Below are 15,924 nucleotides of genomic sequence, written 5' to 3'. Positions count from 1 at the left end.
ACGGGAGAGCCACTCCTTTACCAGTCGGCCAAAGAGGTACCCCAGTGGCTAAGTGGGTTATGGGAGGCTCGTTCATCAGGCATAGTCGCCCCACTATATATATATATATATATATATATATATATATATATATATATATATATATATATATATAAATATATATATATATATATGAGAAGAGGGCGAGAGGAGTCAGTCCCAGTCTAGTAAGCTAGTGGCCAATGAAGAGTCAAGAGAGCTGCTACGTCATGACATGGTAAAGTATTGGCAAATATTTCACGGTTTCTGTGCTATTGCCCCCGAGGATATGTTTGTCAGTCCACCTCTAGGCACCACAAGAGGCCATCAATATAAGGTTGCACACATAAGAACTGAATTAGAGATCCGCAAGAGGTTCTTCAACGTCAGAGGTATTTCGCTGTGGAACTCTCTTCCCCAGCATGTTGTTTCAGCTAATTCACTATCGGCATTCAAAGCATCCCTTGCTGCTCATCTCGGTGACAGACATTTTACATTTTAGTTTGTTCATTTACATATTATTAATTGATTATTTACTTTGCTGCACATGATGCACAATTCCAGCTCTGTCTATAGCACATGTATTTGTATGTACGGAGGTTACTGAACTAGTCGGGCTGGCGCATCAGCAGAGTGCGGCTTCCTTTTGGGCCCTGTGTCTACCGGGTTTTGGGAAGCCCACCAGGTGAGAGAACCAGGTGAGAGTGAATTGTACTACTATGGAAGAATATTAAACGAAGCTGTGCAAGGTGTTTACATATCTCCCTCCCACGTTGTCTTGTGACGGCGACGCGGAACCCAAGTATACGTCCGGTGTGGCGAGATATTTTGACCGATCTCGCCACACCGGCATAACAATACTATCATGATAACAATTATTTAGCTGCTATTACTATCTTCAATGAAGGGGAGGAGACGAAAATTTTCCTAGTGCATTTCTAGCGCATTTCACACCTCAGTTTAGCGCTATTACACCCGCATTTGGCAACACTGTAAATTAAAGCAGGAACAACAACAAGCCCCGCCGCCGCCAAGCACAGCGGCCCCGTAAAACACTGCAGAAGAACTCTATAGAGGCAACCAGCCCCCAAAACACTGCCAGGACAACAAAAACACACACGCCGAGGCTGCCGCCGTGAAGTATATATCACTAGAGGCAACCAGCCTCTAAAACACTCCCTCTGCACCTCACCGCATCCATGGCCAGGCTCCACACCCACGGGCCAGCGCTGGGGACCTGCTGGCCAGCGACACCCTCAGCCCCAACACTGCCTTCCGCACCCTCAAGTGTACACAGACCTTCTTACAGAAGTCCGGCCAGCCTGACAGGATCCCCACCCTGGTGACAGAACGACACACTAACAACAGCCTCCATGGCCCCCTGAAACACTCCAGAAGAAGAAGCATGAGTACCCCGGACAAGCAGGAGCAGACTGCTGCAGGGGGCAGGAGGGTCAGTGGTCACCAGATGAAGCAACTTGCTGCTGGCAACTCCAGCAACAAAGGAGAGAGGAAGTTTGTGTGTCTGGAGTGTGGAAAAGAATTCACCAGAAGGGAAGGCCTCGGATATCACACCCTTATTCACACTGGTGTGAAGAACTATGAATGTAAGGAATGTGGGAAAAAATTCATCAAGAAGAGTAACCTTGATAGACACACCCTTACACACACTGGTGTGAAGAACTATGAATGTAAGGAATGTGGGAAAAAATTCATCCACAAGAGTCACCTTGATAGACACACCCTTACACACACTGGTGTGAAGAACTATGAATGTAAGGAATGTGGGAAACATTTCAGCCAGAAGGGTCACCTTGATACACACACCCTTAGACACACTGATGTGAAGAACTATGAATGTAAGGAATGTGGGAAAAAATTCATCCAGAAGGGTAACCTTGATACACACACCCTTACACACACTGGTGTGAAGAACTATGAATGTAAGGAATGTGGGAAAAAATTCATCAAGAAGGGTAACCTTGATACACACACCCTTACACACACTGGTGCAAAAAGTCATGAGTGTGAAGAGTGCGGGAAAAGGTTCAGTAGGAAGCAGACACTCAATGAACACGTCTTCAGGCACTATGGCCTTAGAGAGTTCAAGTGTGATGTTTGTGGAAAGTTCTTTAAGATAAAGAAAGACATTGCCAGGCACATGAAGATCCATTTCTGAAGTGTGTTTGCCTTCAGTAGTTATAGTGACGAAGGTGTTAGCAGCAGCTGAGCCTGATGGGGAAAGGGAAGTGAAGGAGAGGTAAAAGTGATCTTGTAAGACAAGGAAGAAAGAAGGCTTGCCTGTGAAGTGATAAAAGGAGAGGAGCCACAGCAAGAAGAGGAAGGGAAATACTGATGGCTGACTTTCCACAGCTGTGGCAGCTGCACCTGGGCCTGGAGCCTGGTTGAGTCTCACAGCTACAGTGAATTACTTACTCCTCTGTGAGGTGAGGGGCAAGAGAATGTCACCTAACACTAAAATAGCTGGAACATGTATTTATAAACCATTGCTGCAGCAAAAGAATCAATGCCTTACAGTGGTGTGCTTCACCCAAGAGTACCACAGATGCAAGTGCTTCTAACACCTCTCCGGCCATTGTACTGCCCTGCCTCAGAAGTGTCTAAGACGAGCTTCAAAACATGTCCTGTGTTGTGGAGGGGTGCAGTGGTCAGGGGCCCAGGCTGCTGACTGGAGGCGCGACAGTTTGCGCTTCTCCCCGGGCAGCCGTTGGTGGGATTGGTCAGCCCTTGCCCGCACTGGGCTGCCTGACAATGATGCTCTGTCCCCCTCCCTTGGGCTGTGTCCCCAACAAACAGTGAACAAGTAAGTGAAGGAATAAACAGCTCTGAATGCCACACCCTGCTGCCTCTCTGCTGACTGAGAGAGAAGCAGACAGCCCATGCAGTGACACAAGATCACAGAGGTGACAGCATCAGGAAGGTTGTTGCTGCTGCATGGAGGCAGGGTGTGCTGGTCTGTGCCTCCCTCACCCTGTTCCCGCCTGGACTGCCTCTGAGTGGCCGTGGCAGTACAGTTTCCCGACGTTCCTCACGTAAGCTTGAGACCAGTCAGCTTGCAGGTTCCAGTTGTTGGCGGAGTGTCTGAGGTGTCCTGCACCCACACTCACGTAGGTTCATACACTGTTCATGTTTCTTTGCACGGGTCACCTGTTACACGAGAAGCAAGTTTCGTAGACATCCTTGCATTAAGCAGTGACTGTACAACCATCACATGGTTTACATAACTAGACAGGGCAAAAAATAAAGTAATAAGGGTGACAAGTTCAGTAAGTCACACTTAATGTTTACACCACTTGTCACTTGTCATCGTTATTTGCATTGGTAATGGAATCAGGTTAGGAAGATAACATTTTTTTGTACACACAGTCCTCCTGCATCAGATGGTGCTTTGCAACACAAGAGGCGGCAGTGAAGGCTTTGCAATAAGTGGTATAGACATTAAATGATATTCTCTCAGTTTTACTCACCACAATTACTTATTTTTTACCCTATCTAGTTTTGGAAATTGTGTTACAGTTGCACAGTCACGGCTTGATTCAATGAGGTCAACAAAACCTGCTTCTCGTGTAACAGGTGACCCGTGCAAAGAAACATGAACAGTTTGTGAACCTACGTGAGTTGTGGGTGGAGGAGACTTCAGACACTCCGCCCGCCACTAGCCAATCAGCAGCATCCTTTCCTGCCCAGCTAGGGGTGGCCAAGATTGGGACAGCCTCTGTATTGTGCAAAGATTGGGAAAGTGTCTTTAGTTTTGCAAAGGTACATTAACAAAGTCTTCCCTCTCCATGCTAAATTCTCAGGGCCAGCTGCAGCATAATTAATATATAAACAAAGTCTCCCCTCATCATGCAGAATGTTTAGGTCCGGCTGCATCAGTGGTAACAAACATACATACTAACACAGCCTCCCCTCCTCACAGAAAGGGTCCTTCAGGCGTAAGAAGCTGGAGGAGATGAAGGCACACTGGTCGAGGCTGCAGAGTGCCCCCACCGGTGTCAGTAACCCAACAGCCACCGGAGAGTAGAGTCACAGCCGCCAGTGTACGTAGTGTCTGTGTTGGGCTGGCCGGGTTATTGTAGACACAGCGCCACGCCAAAGATTCCCAAGTGTTGTAGTGACGTGTAAGTCTGTATGGAGCTGGTGCAGTGTAGAGTACAGAGCTGGGCACCCGCTAATTTTTCTTTAGCTCTCTAATCGCTAATCAGATAATAATTTTTCTTTAGCTCGCTAATCACTAATATGCTAGTTTTCCAGGTTTGCTGGTCTGCTAACACTTTTTTTTTTTTTTTTTTTTTTCTGTTAATCAAATTCCCAACAGTCTACTTATTTTTTTGTTGTTAAATCCACAAAAACAATTTCCAGTGAATAATACTACAGGTAACTCGATTTATGCAAGTTTGGTTTACGCGTTTTTTAAATAACACGGGGTCCAAAATCCAAATAAATGTTTAATTTACACGTTTTTTCACTTATATGCGATATTTTATGGAGTGGCCACTAGATGTCTCATGCTGCCACGCTACTCAACAATAAGGGTGGGAAGGTACCAGTACCAGTACTGGTACTAACGGTACCAGCTATACAGTACGGTACCGGTACCAGAATGCTCAGTACCGGCACCAATACTAGCCAGTCACTCATGGTGTCCCTCGTTTCTTCCTCACACAAGTGAGGCTGAGACTGAGTGCCTGAGTGGATATCTCGGTGATATGGCTGTTTCTCTCTCTCTCTCTCTCTCTCTCTCTCTCTCTCTCTCTCTCTCTCTCTCTCTCTCTCTCTCTCTCTCTCTCTCTCTCTCTCTCCACTTAATGAATATTTATTTTTCGATAGAAACCTACCTCTTCTTTGATTTACATTATTTTTGATTTACGCGACCTCTTCAAGGACACAATACTCTTGTAAATCGAGAGTTACCTGTACAACCTTATATATAAAGTTTAAGTTTTATTTTCATAGAATAAATCAATAGTATTCATTCAATAGAATCAATACACAAAGAATTTGAAAGAAATCTCATTTACCAATAGTACAGTAGTACTACACAGTCTCCTCTTTCTCCTTCTGGGACAGCCACTTCCCCTTCAATAGGTGCGGGTTCCCCTTGAGGAACACCAGATTCTCAAAGTTGTGTGCCATCAGGGATGACCTCTTCAGCCTGAGGATGTCAGACCTTAGTGCTAAGTGTAACCAGATGAGTGGCACGCACAAAAGTAAAGATGAATTGATTGAGTATATTATAGGAGTTATCAAGTACGGTACTGATAAATTTTAGAAGCAAGTATGGTTCCTCCTCAAACAACTTAGGTGGAAAATTACTATCTTCTACGTTCCTCTGATGAACAATCAAATATTATCTTTTTAATTAACGCTAGGCATCTTAAGGCTACAGGAAGTAACAGAAAGTGACTTCTGGACCAACACGATGCGTGGGTGTCTGTTTGTATGTATGTCTCTCTGTCTGTCTGTTTGTTTCCTATCATGTAAATTTTTATACAATTCCACTGATCCACTCGCACGTGACACTCCATTAATCTTTATCACCCCAGGTATAGTAATCTGCATTTTCTAGCCTAAAAAATGAAAACGATATAAATCAACGTAAGTAGGAACACACCTAAATAAGCATCTACGTCACCCACCTATTTTTTTATTTTTCCGTCGCAGCCTATTGCGCCGTTAGTCTTTTCCCTGGTTCACTCCTCCCCACTTCCTTTCTTTCTTCTCCCTCTCCGTCCCCATATTTTTCTGCTTCCTTATTTCTTTCTTCTTTTCCTTTCACCTCCCTCCCAGTTTTTCTCATTTAACCTCTTTCCCTCCCATTCACACCCTTTCTCTCCCCCTCTTTCCTCACCTTTACCTGACCCTCCCTACCTCTCTCTTTTAATCTCTTTCCCCCCCACTCACACCTTTTCTCTCCCCCTCTTTCCTCACCTTTACCTGACCCTGCCTACCTCTCTTCTTTTCCTGTCCCATTTCCTCCACTCATTTCCCTTGTTTCCTCTTTTCTCACCCTCTTATCTTTAGTCTTATCTCTCACTCTATCACTCTTCCTCCCTTTCTCCTTCCCCATTAGATTATATGAACACACACACACACACACACACTCACTCACATGCACACAATCACACACACACACACACACAGAAGGGGAAACAGGAAAGGTGTGTGGAGGGAGGGGCAGAAGTGAGTCAGGTCATGTCCTGACCAAAGCCCTGACCTGACTCCATTCTGACACACACACACACACACACACACACACAGAAGGTGAAATGGAAAGGGTGTGGGGAGTGAGGGGCAGAAGTGAGGGTTAGGTCATGTCCTGACTGAAGTCCTGACCTGCTATGACTCTCAGGAGCTCACCTGACTCTCCTTCAGGACCTGACATGACTCTCCCTACTGTCCCTCCCTCCTCACACCCTTGTTTTCATCCTCTTTATCTCTCCCTAGCTGTTTCCTCCACTACTTTTCCTCCCTTCTTACATCCTCTATCGGTATTTTTTTTAAGACTCACTTTGCCCTCTCCTCCCTTTCCACTTCCATATTTACCTAATTGTGATATAGAAGAAGTGAGCTATGCTCATATTGTCCTTTCTTTGAGTATTCTTCTGCCCCGCCAAACTAATTCCTGTGCGAAGATCGTATTTACGAAGCAAATGTCAAAAGTCGAAACAAGAATTATAATATCATTTATTGGGACTGCGTCATACTTCGCGGATTTTTGCTTATCGCGGGGGGTTCTGGAACCTAACCCCCGCGATAGATGAGGGATTATTGTAATCATAATTCAATAAAAGGGCAGCAAAAGTAATATTAAGTACAGTAGCTATATAAGTGTACTGGTTATGACTAGTTATGAGTATGGTAGGAACTTTTCAATACTTAAGTACTGTAATATAGTAAGATATAAGGCATTATTATTATTCTAGGAACTCGTTAATAATGATGTAGTGTAGTATGCTATGAAACAGTAGTGGCAATGCAACATAACTCTAACTAAGAACATAAGAACATAAGAACGCAGGAGTCTGCAAGAGGCCGGTAGGCCTGTACGAGGCAGCTCCTTTGACCCTAAGCTCCCGTGTATCTAACCCCACCTAATATCGCTGTCCATGAATTTATCTAGTCTATTTTTGAATGTGACAATTGTATTGGCACTCACCACATGACTGCTAAGCCTATTCCACTCATCCACCACCCTGTTAGTAAACCAATTTTTGCCTATGTCCCTGTTGAATCTGAATTTATCCAGTTTAAACCCGTTACTTCGTGTCCTACCCGGTTCTCTTACCAACAAAACCTTATGAATGTCTCCCTTATTAAAGCCCTTCATCCATTTATAAACCTCGATCATGTCTCCACGCACCCTTCGCCTTTCTAGAGAATGCAAGTTTAACTGTTTGAGTCTTTCCTCGTATGGCAAGTTTCTCAACCCCTGAATCATCTTAGTCATCCTCCTCTGCACCGATTCTAACATTTTGATATCCATTCTATAGTAGGGTGACCAGAACTGAACCGCATAGTCAAGATGAGGTCTAACTAATGCTAAATATAGTTTGAGGAAGACTGGGCTTCTGTTGCTTACGCCCTTGAAATAAATCCCAGTACCCTATTAGCTCGATTTCTAGCTTGAATGCATTGTGCCCTTGGACGGAGATCAGAACTCACTAAGACCCCTAAATCCCTCTTGCACCCAGACCTACTTATGAGAGTGTCATTTAAGCAATAGTTATGTGAGGGGTTGTTCCTACCTACACTCAGAATACTGCACTTCCCTACATTGAACTCCATCTGCCATTTATCCGCCCAGTCATATAATCTGTTGAGTTCACCTTGGAGAATACTAGCGTCCTGATCCGACTCAATTACTCTACCGATCTTGGTATCATCTGCAAATTTACTAACATCACTACTAATTCCTGTGTCTAAGTCATTGATATAAATAATAAACAAAAGTGGACCTAATACCGAACCTTGTGGGACCCCACTCGTAACACATCCCCAGTCAGATCTTTTACCATTGATTTGCACTCTTTGCTTCCTATTGCTAAGCCACGCCTTGACCCAGTTCAAAACTTTACCCTCTACTCCGTGAGCCTGTAATTTAAGCAACAGTCGTTGATGAGGAACTTTTCAAGATAGATTACATCATAATTTTCATCTCTGTCAACCGCCTCAAATACTTTATTGTAGAAGGACAAGAGATTGGTGAGGCATGACCTACCTTTTGTGAACCCATGCTGCGAGTCGTGAATTAAGCTATGTTTCTCTAAATGCTCCCGAATGTTCCTGGCTATTATGGACTCCAGCATCTTCCCTATAACCGATGTTAAGCTAATTGGGCGATAGTTTGAAGCAACTGACCTGTCCCCCTTTTTAAAAATCGGCGTCACATTAGCTACTTTCCAGAGGCTCGGCACATAGCCAGTATTTACCGACATCTTAAAGATGTCGGTTAGTGGGTCACTGATTATATCACCTAACTCCTTTAATACCCTCGGAAATATCCCGTCAGGACCTGGCGACTTGTTCTTCTTAAGCTTATCTATCTCATCCTGAACTACTTGCCTAGTAATGATTATATCCCTCAATTTATCGCCATCCCCGCCCTCGTACACCTGAACTCTTTCCGGTATAGTCGCTCGATCCTCCTGTGTGAATACTGAAAGGAAGTAGTCGTTCAACAATGTGCTCATATTTTCGTAATTTTCTACTAGCTCCCCTGTGTTTGTTTTCAGCGGTCCAATTTTCTCCCGTGTTTTTGTTCTATACATCTGAAAGAAGCCCTTAGGATTACTTTTCGCCTCATTTGCTACTTTGATCTCATAGTTCTTTTTAGCTATCCTGGTGTTTTTCTTAACTAATCTAGATAGTTCGACGCATCGCCCCTGAGATGTGTTTCCCATTCTTTATTTTCTGATAAATTCCCTTCTTTAACCCAATCTCGTGTTTTAGTCCACGAGTCATCCACTTAGGATCATTGTTTTCTTTTCTAAGTGTTCGCTGTGGTATATGCTGTTCTTGCCCCTCTTCTATTACTCTAACTAAATTATTGTAAGACATTTCTACCTGGTTCTCCTGGCTCTCCAATCCGCAGTTCTGGCCCTCATGAATCCCTAAATTATCCCAGTTTACCCCTTCAAGATGTCTTCAAGCCCCTCGTAGTTTGCTCTTCTAAAATCTGGCACTAACACTGGGTTTGGTTCATGGGTTACCGCCCAGTCTAAGCTAAACGAACTGCTCTGTGATCACTATTTCCTAACTCTCCGCCCACCTCCAACTCACGTAGCAAGTTCCCATTATTGGTTAGGACTAAGTCTAATATGTTATCTCCTCTGGTAGGCTCAGTAACTACCTGCTTAAGGAAATTATCTTGTATAACTTCAAGAAAGTCCTCGGCTTCCAGGTCACCCACTAGATCTTCCCAGTCTATATTCCTATAATTAAAGTCCCCCATTACGCAGACATTTCTACTCATACTCGCCCTGCCAATCTCCTGTAGTAATATACTTGTGTCCTGCCTGTTAAGGTTGGGTGGCCTGTATATAACTCCTAGAGTTAGTTTTTCTTTCCCTTTGTAAACGTCCACCCAAACTGATTCTGAATCCATGTTAGTTTTGACTGAGTTGTTAACTAAACATTTAAGTGAGTCTTTAACATATAGCTCAACTCCACCTCCCTTTCTGCCCCTTCTGTCTTTGTGAAACATCTGATAACCCATTATTTCAAATTCTGATCTAAAATTTCTATTAGCAGTGTCTATCCATGTCTCAGTGATTGCTATTATGTCAAAATTTTCTGAACAAGCTTCACCCCTTAGTAAGTCTATCTTGTTTCTGAGGCTCCTGCTGTTAGTATAGAAGATTCTTAGCCCGTCCTCTGTTACTCCTCTAGAATTACTTCTAAGCTGCCTGGTTATATTATGAGCTAGATGTCCCCTCCCATTACTCCTCCCATTGCTCCCATTACTCCTCCCCCCCTCGCCTATACTAAAAAATCCCTCAGGGTACCAAGTGCTCGCTCAAGGGAGTCTGAGAGAGCCTCAACACCCTTGAACGTCAAGTGTATCCCGTCACGAGCGTAGAGGGCGTCGTTGCCAAAGAAGAGGTCCCAATTGTCGACGAACAGCCACCCATTGCGCTCGCAGTGCTCAGCAAGTCTGCTGTTCACTGCTATCGCCCTGGAGATATGATATTAAGATGTCAATACTGAGGTACTGCAGTTGTACCCGGTATTGTACTAAGTGACTTATATGGTAATAACAGTTATAGCTGCAGTGATTGATACAACAAATAATTCTGGTAATATAATAATAGGCTGAGTCCTAGCTGCATTTATTTGTCAGCAATAAAATTTGCTGTTTCTAAGCAGTAATACTAAATTTGAAAGACTATGAAGATAGATTATGTATACAGAGTTACAATTTAGTATTTGAAATAATAATATACCAAAAGAGAGTTAATGGTTGCACTGACTGGCGTGCTCCCTCACCGGACTTTTGCCGCTCGTGGGTGGGAAGCATCAGGCTTACTTAGTTATTTAGTCGGGGAAGGGAGTAAGTATTTCCAAGAAAATTAAAAGGGGACGTTATGAAAAAAGTTTGGGACCCACCTGACATTTTCACACTGAGGTGTATTCTGTACCTATATAACCAGAAAAATGTAGATTCATAAGTCGTGCTTAAAAAATTGATATGATGATAAACACTAATACGCACACACGGCCAGACAGCCACGCCTGGCAGTGTCACAGCCTCATACTAACAAACTTTTAAGGTTCCTTCACCCTACTGTGTGCCATAGTACTAGTGTGGTGCTGCGAGTCATGTGTATCCTGAGCCTCTACTGTCATGTTCTGGTGTGCAATGTACACATTTTGCCACACGTCACCACCATAGCCAAGCACACGGCACACACACACCACCACAACGCACAGCCCCCATGCAGCCCTCACCTCCATCCTGCACGCCCCTGTGCACACAGCCCCCAGCAGTCTTGTATCTTAAGATCTATGTACTAAAAGGTTGCCAAAAAATGACTCCCACCTTACAGCAGCAGGCATTCACAATTACAGCCTCCAGTCACCAGTGTGCATGGTGCTGCACTCAGGCCTCTATGGCATGGCACGGCGGCCATACTGACTTCCTACATCTCTCTCTCTCTCTCTCTCTCTCTCTCTCTCTCTCTCTCTCTCTCTCTCTCTGATTTTGAATGCCCTGCCTTAATTTATTAGGCTGTTATTGTTATTATATGATCCCCATACATATTCCAGCCAGACAAATTCAGAGACATTCACTGAAAAGCAGAAAAAAAACTGGCTGACTATTATTATTATTAACATCATTCTTATTATTATATTTTTTCTTCAGTTCTTCTTATCATTATTGTTATTATTATTATATATCTGCATGATACTTCAGTCACTTAATGACGCTTTCGGTGTTCTACATAAAACTATAATAATAATTAAGATAATAATAATAGTAATAATAATAATAATAAATAATAATAATTATTATTATTATTATTATTATTATTATTATTATTATTATCATAATAATACAAAAGCATGCGACGAAGATGTTTCCATTACGAGCTTGTTTTGTTTCCGTCACGCACTTAGGCGTCTTCCCTCTTACCTTCCTACGATACTGTTCAGCGAGATTCATGCTACATCCAACATTTACATTCAAGTTTTTAACATCACATGATAACTTACAATTCTTTAGCTTCAACTTTATGCAAACACATGTTCTTTATAGTAAATAACATCTTTGTTACAAGCAAAAGCAACTCATCTGCTACAGTCATATGAAACACAAGTCACCATCACTCACGGCATCACGCGTGGCTGGAGCTGGGTAATCAAACCTCCATCATTATCCACAGCGGCATTATATATGCCGGCATGGCTGGAGATCTGGGGGGCGGGGGACCCGAGGTCTTGTCTCCTTGTGGGGTTCCCCCAACACACTTCTACAAATGAGTATGGCAACAAATGGGGCTCCCAAATGGACCATTTGGGGGAGCAGCAGGCCCCTTTGTTGGGGGCCTGGGGGGGTCGTCTTCTTATATGACCCCAATACCCCTTCCCTTAGCTACGTCATTGATTTTAGCCATTAGACTTGAGCCTGTATCATGGCACCCCCCTCAAGCTGTCACCCGGGGCGAACCGCCCCACTGAACAGGAAAAAACAGCTCTGCTCCGGGATTAGTGATTAGCAGACCTTTTTAGCATTATACCCACCTCTGGTAGAGTAGTGTGGTGTAGTGCGTCCTCTTGCGCTGAAGGAAGAGTGACTTGAGCCTTATTATCTTGCCCCTAACTTGAACCTTTTGATCTTGTGAACTTAAACCTTTCCATTCTGTCTTGTTATTGATGTGTATAGCATCACACCTCCTCTTACATTGATGGAAGAGTGACTAGAGCCTTGTGATCAAACAGACTCTTAAAGCTGAGAACCAGGGGTGTGGAGATGGCGTTAAAATTTTCCAACTCCGACTCTGACTCCGGGAAATTTTAAAGTTGCAACTCCGACTCCGGGAAATTTTAAAGTTGTGACTCTGACTCTGGGAAATTTTAAAGTTGTGACTCTGACTCCGGGAAATTTTAAAGTTGTGACTCTGACTCCGGGAAATTTTAAAGTTGTGACTCTGACTCCGGGAAATTTTAAAGTTGTGACTCTGACTCCGGGAAATTTTAAAGTTGTGACTCTGACTCCGGGAAATTTTAAAGTTGTGACTCTGACTCCGGGAAATTTTAAAGTTGTGACTCTGACTCCGGGAAATTTTAAAGTTGTGACTCTGACTCTGGGAAATTTTAAAGTTGTGACTCCGACTCCGGGAAATTTTAAAGTTGTGACTCTGACTCCGGGAAATTTTAAAGTTGCGTCCCCGGGTAACTCATTATAGAGCCGCAGGGCACTCTTCTCAAATGCTTTGGGCCCATATCCACGAAAGTGTCTAAGGCCGATACTACTTAAGCACAAAATCATACATAGCTTATGGTCAACGAGTTAGGGCCGTCGTAACTTATCGTGCTTAGACCATTCTCTGTTGATGTCGCTCGTCTCGCTAGAACGCACAGCGAGCAAAATTTCGACATGAATCATGTTAAATAAAACATAGTTATACTTACATTTTCTTTGTTTTTTATTTTAATAATTTTACAATACAATTTTTGACCAAATAACACGGAGTGAATGACAGTATTTCTTGGAAAAGAAAAATATTAAAATACATTCCCGTTGGAAACGAGAATTTGTGTAAACAAACAGTCACCAGCCTCACGTCCTAACTGTACAACCTGCCTTCGGCGTTGTGTGTTCCAACTCTACCAGATCTCCTCCTGTCCTACAATACCAGGTAAGGCTTGAAGGTATTAAAAATATTGCTTAATGGTATTTTATAGGAAAACTTGAAAAGATCATTCCAGTATAAGTTAGTCAATTCGTTCACATGGTGGAGTCAGTTTGCCCACTCGGTTGAGTCACTTCACCCTTTCTCGATTAATTCCTTTGGTTTTTGTTAAGTTACGGTAATATGCCCTAAGACGAAAAAGAAGTGCACCACTTGAAATAAGACATGTTTTTCAGACACTTCTTCTATACCCTTTTTTGTGCAAATGACTCCACGTGTTCAGCGGGCTACCAACGGTTACGAGTGCGTGATTGTGAGGTTGAAGATGGGGTTTGAGTTTAGCTACAATACTTAAAGAAGGTGATATTTAGCAATAAGAAATGCACAAATGGTTGTATTTTAACAGAAATAACACTCTTGGGGAAATTCCCTTGGGTGCTGTTTCTAAGTCGTTGCACAAAACAACAGTCACATTTCTGTGTTGTGTGCATAACAGTACAACCATTAGTGCTTCTATTGCTATCTGCACATATGATGTATATGTTAATATTTACCATTGGTTAAATTTAACATATGTGCGAATGATACTTAACCTAACTAACCTAACCTAGACCTTAGCCTAACCTAACCTATAGTGACATGCATTTCTTAAGAGTATTCGCTGCAATATGTTTTACTTTTATAAATCAAATAACGTTTTACCACATGATTTATGTAGTCAATACTACTTGCAGGCAAAAGAACTCATGAGTGTGGGTGAAATGACTTACCTTTTTTGGGCAAACTGACATGTGGGTAAAATTACTGTAATCCATCTAACCTACATCATCATGTGGATCTGCTCATTCTGGCTATCTTTAATTATATATATGTATATATATATATATATATATATATATATATATATATATATATATATATAGATATATATATATATATATATATATATATATATATATATATATATATATATAGATATGGTAAAGGTTCAGCAGAGCTACAGCGCCTTAATTTGGCTCTAATTTCTTCCACTCCGTACAAATTTTATGAATATTTAAATCCTTGCAGTTGTCCAACGATGGAAGCCACTCCATGGATGAGGTACAAACCTTGAAGTCCAGCTTCAAGATGCCGGGAGTTTCTAACAGGAAGAAACATGAGATATGGGAACAAATAGCCGAGGAGTTGAATAACTCATTCAACAACTACAGGACCTCGGCTGAAGTGAAGAAACGCTGGTTCTTCATAAGTTCCCGGTCTCGGCAAAAAATCCAGCGATTCCGTGAGGAACGGAATAGGACAGGTGAGTTAATTTTCTAATTTTTGTTTAAATCTTATCTAACGGTGTTATACACTTAACAGACCGAACTTAAAATGGTACACCTCCATATCGAGAGATTAACTGAGTTCACGGAAATGCATTTTTTTCTCATTCATCCATTAACTTATTACATTTTTTATCTCAGCTGAAAACTATAGATTTTCAGGACGTACCTGTCCCTCTACAACCTTTGTATTCAGAGAAATGCAGTATACATTACCATGTGTCCATTTTTTAGGTGGTGGTCCTCCTCCCCCTCCACTGGATCCCATTGACGAACTAATTGAGGATATTCTGGGACCAGACAGCAAAACAATAATGGGTGAGCCTCAAGTCGATGATCTGATGGATGTCTGCGTGCTGACATGTGAGTAGTTATTTCTTTCCTGTGTTCATTTTATATGAATCACTCCCCTGCTCTACCCTTTACCGCTTCCTTAAACTGACTCCACTCCACCTCAACGACACCTACCTCTTTGTCTCTTTCTTCCCTTCATTCTATACTCAAATTCTGCAGCTTTACCCTCTTTGCTCAACTCCCTAATTTCTCTGAACCTCTCTTAATTTTACCCCAAATACTAGAACATAGATTCTAATTTATGCTTATTTTTCAATCAAAGCAATGTTATTAAAATAACCATTTTGGGTAAAATATTACTTCCATATTCATATTTCTATTCATTGTGATTAAGGCTTCATTCAATAAAAAGAAAGGAAATTACTGTCAGTCAGTTGTTTATATCATTCATTAATTGAAATTTTTTTACACAAGGCGCCGGCCAAAGGCACAGCAAAAATTAGTAAAGAATATAAGATAGATTGTGTTCATGTAAGGTAATATAGTGTATAGATTATATAATGTAGTATACTATTCTAGGAGTGATTTCACTATGCTGGCAGGTGTGTCCTTGCATCTTCCAAGCTTGTACACCATGTAATGATTAAATCCATTGCTTGCAGAAAGGACGTGAGACCTGCTGCAGGAGGAGCAACAGCAGATCCGTTGGTCGGTATCAATAGCCACGAATCTGCAGATGCACCAACTGTAATATATGTTGATGCATCTGCAGAAGAAGCGCTTCCCAATTAATCCACACACTCAGAAGATACCACCACGGGACAAATGGGAGCTGTAAAGGCAGTGGAGTCTGCTGCCCAGGAACACAAGGCAGCTGCTCAGGCAGTGGCATCCGCTGCACGGGCCCAGAG

At 42.5% G+C, this 15,924-nt stretch overlaps 1 long non-coding RNA gene across 4 annotated transcripts; it reads left to right on the top strand.

Annotated features, from left to right (window-relative positions):
- The first annotated feature begins 1,003 nt into the window (after positions 1–1,003).
- LOC126984733 (uncharacterized) lies at positions 1,004–15,896 on the top strand. 4 transcript variants are annotated; one of them, XR_007737517.1, is made up of 5 exons: positions 1,004–2,842; positions 3,959–4,160; positions 14,463–14,697; positions 14,954–15,082; positions 15,676–15,896. It is a non-coding gene; the product is annotated as an uncharacterized LOC126984733 (long non-coding RNA). The 4 variants fall into 4 exon arrangements; XR_007737515.1 differs by having other exon boundaries at positions 1,004–3,071; XR_007737518.1 differs by having other exon boundaries at positions 1,005–2,842; positions 3,959–4,079.
- The last annotated feature ends 28 nt before the right edge of the window (positions 15,897–15,924 follow it).

Source organism: Eriocheir sinensis, chromosome 57, assembly GCF_024679095.1.
Source record: "Eriocheir sinensis breed Jianghai 21 chromosome 57, ASM2467909v1, whole genome shotgun sequence".
Classification (NCBI taxonomy): Eukaryota; Metazoa; Arthropoda; class Malacostraca; order Decapoda; family Varunidae; genus Eriocheir; species Eriocheir sinensis.
This window is presented reverse-complemented; position numbering and strand designations above follow the sequence as displayed.